The sequence below is a fragment of the Macrobrachium rosenbergii genome, chromosome 11, assembly GCF_040412425.1.
Source record: "Macrobrachium rosenbergii isolate ZJJX-2024 chromosome 11, ASM4041242v1, whole genome shotgun sequence".
NCBI lineage: Eukaryota > Metazoa > Arthropoda > Malacostraca > Decapoda > Palaemonidae > Macrobrachium > Macrobrachium rosenbergii.
Window position 1 is genome coordinate 17,696,392 of NC_089751.1, and position 10,002 is coordinate 17,706,393.

At 36.1% G+C, this 10,002-nt stretch overlaps 1 long non-coding RNA gene across 1 annotated transcript in view; it reads right to left on the bottom strand.

The window, feature by feature from the left end:
* Positions 1-6,783, bottom strand: part of LOC136843568 (uncharacterized) — a 92,259-nt gene extending 85,476 nt beyond the window's left edge. The window contains exon 1 of the long non-coding RNA XR_010854587.1: positions 5,983-6,783. This is a non-coding gene — a long non-coding RNA (uncharacterized lncRNA). The remainder of the gene's footprint in view (positions 1-5,982) is intronic.
* Positions 6,784-10,002: the final 3,219 nt, after the last annotated feature.

Sequence of the window (10,002 nt, forward strand, 5' to 3'; positions counted from 1 at the left end):
ATCAAGTGTGATTTTAGTATAATAGCGGCCAGAATAGCCAGATTTCAAGACTTTTGTTAAACGACCAAACACAGGCAGTATAATCAATACATCATTTAATATCAATACTGTGAGTGAACCACAAAAGCTATTCAACACAAAGAGATAACTACTCATGGAAGGGAGCGAAAAGGAATTAAATATTCGCATGGAATAAGAGCTCGAATATCATTACTTCGAAGGAAATATTGAATAAACTGAGAACTAGAGGATTATGATTTCAAAGAAAAGTATTTGCTTAAAACCTGAACTCAGATGTTTATGATTCAGTTGAAATTGCAATAAGAAATACTGGATAATATGTTCGTTCGTTTGTGCAGAGAAAGGGTGAGAGAGAGAGAAAGTGCGCAGAAATATCAAATTCAACTGGAAAGTTCGGTGGTGTTACGGGCAATGGTTTACAGGAAGACAAATGATAAGGCGGATAAAAGATGAGGATACCATGGTCAAAGGGAGCTGTTTGCTACAGAGGACAACAATGAGATTTCGCCAGGCACAATAGAACAAGAAGGGAATTCCTCTAATTCTCTACAATGAACTCAGGGGTGATTCAGCACCTGTTTCAAAATCATGGTTGCCATGAGTCTAGATTATTTAACTCTTCCCATGCAGGAATCATGTTACCAGACAAAAGGGACGACTGCCTGCAACATATGGCTGAACATCCTAAAATCTTAGGAACAACGCCAAGAAAGGAATGAGAGGAAATGCTATGCACAGAGGAGCAGTAATAAAGACTTTATTATATAAAAGACAGGAACATTACTGAAGTGAGGACGATCTTAGTCGATCAGGGGTGACGAGAAATTGTAATATCTCTTGTATTTAGGATCGATGTTTTCACGAACGAAACGTATAATTTTACGAGAGAATTTATTTATGCTATTAAATATCAATACCGCTGAAAGGAAGCAACAATTTTGGTGGTGGGTCCGGAGACGGGGAAGGCGTGTCTGTTGAAATAAGTATATCATACAAAGAAAAACAAATGGCTTAGCAAAATGAGCACAGCTCAAATAAATAAGAAAAAAATTAATAATTAAAAGTTAAGTAGTTTCGATCACTATTTCATGTTGAAAGAACCTGCAACATGAAAATTTAAATGTGCAGAGAGAGAGAGAGAGAGAGAGAGAGAGAGAGAGAGAGAGAGAGAGAGAGAGAGAGAGAGATAGCAGTCGTCAGTTCCAGCCAGAAGAGGTAAAACTCGGTCAATGACCGGAAGACTGAGAGGGAGAGAGGAATGAATTATATAAATATGACAACTGGAGTGGCTTCTGAAATCTGATGATTTTACAAACAATGATTTACAGAAATTTTTGCCCTCTAAAATAAACAATGAGTAACTACCAAAATCTTCAGTTGTATCGCAGAAAGGGTTGGGCATCTGATAGGGTCACCATGGAGGGTTTAAGTAACAAATACTGTAGTTGTGTTTACATCAGTCCAATACAAAAATGAAGTATATTCATACTTTTTTAAAAGTGGATTATTCTTTTAAAGTAGGATTATACTTAAAAATGAAGTAAAAAAAATTATAATTCTACTCTTTTAAGACTGGCAAGATCTCAGCAATACTATTTCCCACACTTAGTAGACGAACAGCCAATAACAGGAAACCTTGCAAAAGAATTCCGATGCAAAAGTACTCTGTTCAGGCACTGGAAGAGGATCAACAAAAACCCTCTAGATATAGTCATGTGTTATCCATCCTCAACATGGAACCCAAAGACGCCTTCATTTCGGTCAATGGGATCACTTTCCAACAGCATCAGATGATTTCTCGATTACAGGGCCAAGGAAACGACGAAATCGGAGCCGAATTTCTCCCACATAGTGGAGGAAAACTTCAGAACTCGGCCGTGTAGGGAGAACATCCAACAAAATTCTCGCCTGAGGATGGGAAGAAAAACCCAACGAAATCTTACCCAGGAACAGAGACGAAAACAACAAAATCTCGCCCAAGTATGGGAAGAAAAATCAACAAACTTTCGCCCGGTGATACGGAAAAAATCAACATCTTTTTCCTACGAGTCGAGATAACTTCTAATCTATCCTCGTTCGGAAGGGGAAGGGGGGTGGGGAATAACGTTTCTTGCCCTGAAATAAAGCAGTTCACGGCGACGTTCTGTAAAGGATACGTGTGCAACACTGTACACATTCTACACCCACGGCAGCTACAGTATGTACAATCACTACTTAATTTACTGAACATAAGCATATTACCACTGTATTATGGTTACAATAGACAGAGAAAATATATGTAAAAAAAAAAAAAAAAAAACAGAATCTAAAACTCTTCCTACACTTTTTACTAAGACAATTACCAGACCCCCATTATCATTCTTCTGCTGTGAAATTTCTATAACATTTAGCATTAATTTGGTAATCTCTAATACTTGCTAATCTTTAACTTATGAAGGAAAAAATATATCTAAGGTTTGTTCAAGTTTTATTGTATTTACTAACTACGGGTTATGAAGTCAAGGATATTATGTTTCTCCTTAATCATTTAGGTCGAAACTATCTTACTGAATGATGCCAGTCGTGGCGATGAGCGTCAATATACATCAATAATCCACTCAACCCCTTCAGCTATGCATCAATAATACGCTTAACCCCTTCAGGTACCGTAATATTCAGACATGCCAGCATCAATAGGGTATATCAGCTTCCCATCTAATTAGCCCTCTCCCGCCATATCTTCTACGCAGAGTCATGGAAGAAAAGAAAACCAACTACTACGACCTTCATCTGAACATCGGGAAAATACACCGGTGCTTCAGCCGTCGTCTCAGACCTGCTCCTGCGGCTGCCCCCAACACCGCTGTGCGGCCAGCCTTCCCATGTTCCTTTATTTACGACCAACTTCCTTCCATTTTTTCCCGTTCTCTCACCAGTTTACTCAAGGCTTTGAAACGTGCCAACAAAAAAAGATTGAACGGACAATAACAGGTGGCAACTGTCACCTCTTTTGTTTTCATTTCTGGAACACTTCACGAAGTAATTAGGATTTAGAATCAGCACTGATAGAGTAATAAAGATTACTCTCGTCTGTCCACTCTAAATTACTTTTTAGTTTTCTGTAAAAGAAAACTATTGAGATGGCTTTGTCTGTCCGTCCGCACTTTTCCTGTCCGCCCTCAGATCTTAAAAACTACTGAGGCTAGATGGCTGCAAACCGGTATGTTGATCATACACCCTTCAATCATCAAGCACACCAAATTGCAGCCATCTAGCCTCAGAAGTTTTTATGTTACTTAGGGTGAAATTTAGCCATGGTCGTGCGTCTGGAACCGCTACAGGGGCCAACAACACAGCCCACCACCGGGATGTGGCTGAAAGTTTCATGGGCCGCAGCTGAGAGTTTCATAAGTCGCTGCTGAGAGTTTCATGGGACGTGGCTGAGAGTTTCATTCAGCATTATAAGCTGTACAGAAAATTCGATAGGGCCGAAGAAACTTCGGCGCATTTTTTACTTGTTTAACTTTCTTGGATGACTAGAACTTATATTTTTTTATGGATTACAGTTTTTTTCTCTAGCTAGCTCTTCTCCCCTTATTTGTCCACTACTACTTCAAACCCGAACTTATCGCTCTTTTTCCGCTTAAACTATATATGCTTATTTTCCTTGATTTACGATCGTCACCATACTTGAACTTTCTTCTTTCGCCTCAAGTAGGGAAAATCTAAGATGCATTCTCATGGAAGTTTTCTATAAAGTGTTTTCCATTTTTCGCCTTCCCCTTTCGGTGTACCTTCCACTATTAGACTGTAGCAATTAAGAATCGTTCTAGTTAGATCAGAAGCGTCTTTACTAAATCTTATCAGTATTTCCACGGTAATGATAAAATTTTCACTTGGCTAATTTTACCCTCTCCCTCCTAAACTCTCACTACACCACGACTCACGACTTTTAACTTTTTCCTATGCTATTGAACACCGTTAGTTTTAAAGAGGTTCCATGTAAGTCTGTCATATTTTATCTTATAATTAACATGCATCAATTCTTTTTTATACGATTAATCATCATTTACGGGATGCTCCCAGAGCAAGTGCTCGTGCCAGGGTAACGTTTGCTTAATAGTGAACGTCATCGACAACCTTTTTTCGTCACCCTGCTCTGAGCTCATAAGCTGCGCGTGAGTGAAGTGTACATTAAAACAGAAGACGAGATTCATAATAGCAAGAAACATATTGAAAAATTACTGTAAAAGCAAAACTATGCATTGCACGTAACTACAGTTGTCTGGTGCTACAATTAGCAAAAATCGATTTTACACTTAATAAACTCTTTGTATTCCCACGAGATTCAAAAATACACTGTACTGAAATAACGAAATGAACACTAAATGGTATTTCAATATCATAATGGCTTAGTGTCTCAGAAGTAGGGTAGAATTTTTGTAATCATACAAATAATAAAAGAGTCTTGTGTTTTACTGCTGGACAAGAATTTTTTTTTGGTATATAATATTGTTATCCAAGAATGAAATGGAATATTCATCTATGTTTCTGGAGTTCTTGGACGACTTGACGTGAGTAGCTGTATTATATCCATTTCGACGTGAGTATGCTCAATGTGCTTTTGCTCATTTACTCCCTAAGAGTTAAAGATATGACCTTCATGTTCAGTATTTGGCTGCAGGCTTGACACCTACTTAATTCACAACCATGATGGCGAATTTTTATCAAGAGAATGTTTAGCGGAAACGTGTCCTAATGAAAACATAAATTTAATTTTCTCCATTCGTCAACATCCATTTCTTAGAAAACTTGCGACCTAGGTTTCTGACGGTGGAATCACGAAGAGGAAGAACTTAATTAAAAGATCAGACGTTCCAGTCCATTAGTTTTCCTCCCATTAAATGCTGCTACAAGGGTTTTTTAGATATGAGTAAAGACCATGAACCGAATTCAAAATTCAATACACAATCTGAAGCTAAACAAGTAGAAATAAATGTAATAATGATGCAGTTTTCTAATTCAACCTGGAAAGTTCCTGATCGAACAACGACACCATGTCTACCAATTACAGCAATTTAAGGAGTGAAATAAAGTTACTTAAAAATTAAAATAAATTTCTTTTCAACACGATCTCGTCGGGAAATTGAATGATGCCGTGAAAGACGAATGGAAAGAAATGGAATCTAAAATTTAGGCCAAAGGCCAAGAGGTCGGACCCATGAGGTCTTTCAGTGCTGATAGGTGCAACAGGAGGAAAACCTCGCAAGTGCACTATGAAACAACTGTTAAGAGAGATGAAGGAAATATAATATGAACGGAGTTACAGTAAAAGGAGTGAAAGGGATTACACCTACGTGCCGAAGGGACGCTGCAAAGAACGTTGAAACCTTGAGTAATGCCTACAGTATACAGCGCGAGGTGCAATGGCGGCACTAACCCCCTACGGCGGTGAAGGAAGAGATTTCTCGTCAAACAAATAGAGAAATATTAAAAACACTTCCAACAACTGCACAATACAGATGTGAAGCACCTTTCAAGTTGGTTCCCACGACACATTTTTCCAAGGTAAGACATAAATTAAGAATGTTCTTTAATTTAAAAAATGCCATTTACACTCCTATTTTAAATTAGCAAGAGGAATTTGGATAAAAAATGAAGGAATGTGAAAAATATGAAATATGCACAACGTATGTTTTAAGGTTGGAATTAAAAATTAAATTATTTTGTCTGTAAAAAGCATATTAGAATCCCATTTTAGTTTTAATTAATAACAATGTGCTTGACAGAACAATTTTCAGTATGCAAAAATAAAAGAAAATTCGTTGCAATATGAAATAAATGAGCACATACATACACATGCGCACACACACGCACACATATATATATACATACTGTTATATACATATATATAGTTTAAATAATCACAAATATGCATATGAAATAAATATGAATGGAATACCTTTAAAGCATAAATCTTACCCATCAGCAGGAACCTCCTTGTCTTTAAGGGAAAAGGCTTCATCGTTTTGTTACTCTCCAACATGAAATTCCATCACTCATGCCTTTCCTGCATGTTGTCTTCCACAAATCTTCACTCACCTCCAGCCTCACTTCCTATCATTTTTAAGGCCTGAAAATACGTAAAAGATATTGTTAAATACTATTTGATATATAGAATATTTATGATAAACTACATTAAAGACAAGATTAAAATAAAACCATGAACACAATGTTTAAAATCCACATGGAATCAAGATTTATGCCAGGGTTGAACTTTCTCAAATATAAGAATTCAGCTAATCTTATTTTCCTCTAAATAGATTTTTAAAATTTTCCAAGTCTACTTTAATATGCTAGACTTCATGTGGTAGTGGCCCTTTACGGCTGAATGCAAAGGCTTTGCAACCGTCTTCCAGTTCTGTAACTAACCCGATGTGACCATAGCATCTGGAAAGGAGTATGTTAACAGAAGAGGCAACATAAACCATGGAGCACGAGTGTCAAATAAAAAAAAAAAAAAAAAAACACGGTACACATGGGTGTTTCTAAGTTCACTTTGCGTCTTCAACCTAATACGTTTGTCGGGTCAGTTTCCCCTGCGATTCATTGCCCAGAAAGATTTAACGTTTCGTTTTGGCAATCCTTAATGACCAAAATATGACCCATTTTATCTTTTGTATCTCCTTCCCCATGAGGGTTCGTTCATTTGACCTTCATTACCCGAATGTACGAGGGTTTGAAGAACTAAAAAGACGTTTCATCTCATCCAAAAATCATTCCGCCCTCTTGAAATGAGAAAACGCAAGGTTCTGGGTCTAAATGAACCGCCAAATAGCGAAATAATTTGCCAGCGGTGCTGAAGTGCTTTCGTAAATTTGATCTCACTTGTTTTTCGAAACCTCAGACGAAGATATCTGATATGTTTATCTGTTGGCAGCAGATTTTGGTTATAATGAGACGCTGTATTGTAACTAAAGTTTACAAAATAGAAAGGATGAGAAGAACTAAGAGTGTTTCCTAGTTTTTAGTTTTCTGAAAAGAAAACTATTGTGCCCGTTTGGTATGTCCGTCCACACTTCATTCTGTCCACCCTCAGAGATTAAAGACTACTGAGGCTAGAGGGCTGCAAACTGGTATGTTTATCATCCACCCTCCAATCATCAAACATCCCAAATTGCAGGTCTCTAGTCTCAGTAGTTTTTATTTTATTTAAGGTTAAAATTAGCCATAATCATGCGTCTGGCAGCAATTAAGTATACCTTAGTTTAACCAGATCACTGCGCTGATTAACAGCTCTCCTAGGGCTGGCCCAAAGGATTAGACTTATTTTACGTGGCTAAGAACCAACTGGTTACCTAACAACGGGACCTAAAGCTTATTGTGGAATCCGAGCCACATTATACCGAGAAATGAATTTTTATCGCCAGAAATAAATTTCTCTAATTCTTCATTGGCCGGCCAGAGATTCGAACTCGGGCCTAGCAGAGTGCTAGCCGAGAACTCTACCAACTCGTCCAACGAGGAACTAACGTCTGGCAACAGTATAGGACAGGTCACCACCGGGTCATTGGTGAAAGTTTCACTTGTCGCGGCTCATACAGCATTATACCAAGACCACCGAAAAATGGATCTATTTTCGGTAGCCTTGATTATACGCTGTACAGAAAACTCGATTGCACCGAAGAAACTTCGGGTTATTTTTTTACTTGTTTAGATTGCATCTCGTTTTTTTTTATAGAGATCAAGAAATCCTATAGTTGACAGAATCAATTGATTAATATTAAAATTATAAGTACTGACAACCCTGTATCTTACACAGAAGTGTAAGCTTTTGGGAGGCAAGCAAACGAAGTCTCATAATGTGAGTAAAGAGTCTAACAGACACCTTCAGTTGATCAAGGCCAAAGTCTGCTAATCATAAAGAATGCCACTCTCCAGATGAAAAATCTTCAGAATTGTCAGACCATGGTGATCGTAAACAAGGGTGGGGGAAGTTATATTTTTGCATAAAAACAGACAAGAAAATCTGACAAGAAATAACACGTTTGGATACAGTTGCCACGAAAAGTATGTAAACAAGGCAGATAAGTCTGGAGAACATGCTTAGAGAAGTACCTACTGTAGAGCACTTTTGCTAAATATTTTGGTCTTAGCCAAGCCTTTGAGAAATTTTCTATGCTCTTCCACTCTTAGGTCAAAAGTACAGTATAGTATCAAAATAATGTTTTTTTTTTAAATAAGCAGGGGAATTGGTAACAAATTTCAAATAATATTTGTCTTTGGGTATGTAAGCGGACTACGTTTTATCTGCAGTACTTTGATTTATTATCTTGATACGTATCAGTAACAATAAAAACGATTAAGAGAGAACGAAGGGATTTCTGAGTAGAGAAGGTAAGGAAATCACGATAGTATGTTACAAATGGAGTCACGTGAAATAAATTAAGAAGTCAAACATTTCTTTGAATTTATATTTGGCGAAGAGGAGGGCAGTGGTAAAGTAACTAACAGATTCCTGTATTTTACCTTTCAACGAGGGAAAAGGACGTATGCAGTAAGAGCATATTTAATAAAAAATGCATGCACGATGCAAAGTTTTCACTAAGAAAAGTAGAGGGCATGAGCAGGAAATTCCGCCAACAAAACCCTATGACAGATACTGTCCAAAGTTAGGTAAACTTTACGTGCGAAGTTATAAGATCCTGAGAGAGAGAGAGAGAGAGAGAGAGAGAGAGAGAGAGAGAGAGAGAGAGAGAGAGAGAGAGAGAGAGAGCCTGTATACTAGGATTCTGCAAGGTATCAATAGCTGGCTTTGAAACTTGTGGATGTTATTACTGCATTTAGCTTTCAATTTTCCTTCCACTTAAACGTAGAAATGAAACTTCGAAATGTAGCACTGAACGCTATTATTTGTATATTTAAGGCAAACAAATATACAAAGACATTTTCTTTGAAATGCCACCTGGATACCCATCTAAGTTAAATGTTTATTCATTTCCATTGACAATAAATGAATATTAATTATTAGTAATGAATGACTAAATGAACAAAACTACGAAGGACCTTACCGCAAAAACAATAAACATATTACATTCTCATAGCATTAACCAGTATAATCCCAAATAGGACTTACTGCTAAACGTTTATGTGCTTTTTAAATAATGAGGAATAGCAAGTTTGGAATCTTGCTCATATATATAAATATATATATATATATATATATATATATATATATATATATATATATATATATATATATATATATATATATATACATATATTATATACACACACACACACACACACACACACACACACACACACACACATATATATATATATATATATATATATATATATATATATATATATATATATATATATATATATATATATATGTAGAATCTAGTGGTCACTTTTACCAGATGGTTAGGTCGGCAACGTGACCTCCTTGTGATTATGGTCACACGGGTTCGTTTCCCGCGACCGGACATCACAGCCACTTCAATTTCTTGCACTTAGATCTTACGGCTTTGTAGTGACAAGCACATCCAAAAAAAAAAAAAAAAAAAAAAAAAAAAAAAAAAAAGAATTGTGGCTATAACAATTATATATATATGTAAGAATATACATAGTTAGTATATATATATATATTGTATATATATATAACATATTATATATATTTATATATATATATATAATTTAAAAATGCAATAACGATAATTAAATAGGAAAAAATAACAGCAAAGGAAATAAAACGAAAAGAAAACATATATATATATATATATATATATATATATATATATATATATATATATATATATATATATATATATATATATATGAATAGTTTTCATATATATATGTATAAATTTCTGACTCCCATCAGGATCAGAACCCAGGTCTTTCAATTGAAAGACCTGGGCTCGATCCTAATGTGAGTCAGAAATTTATTTCTGTTCTACACGTGATTGTGTGTTGATTATTTCTCCCTCTCTC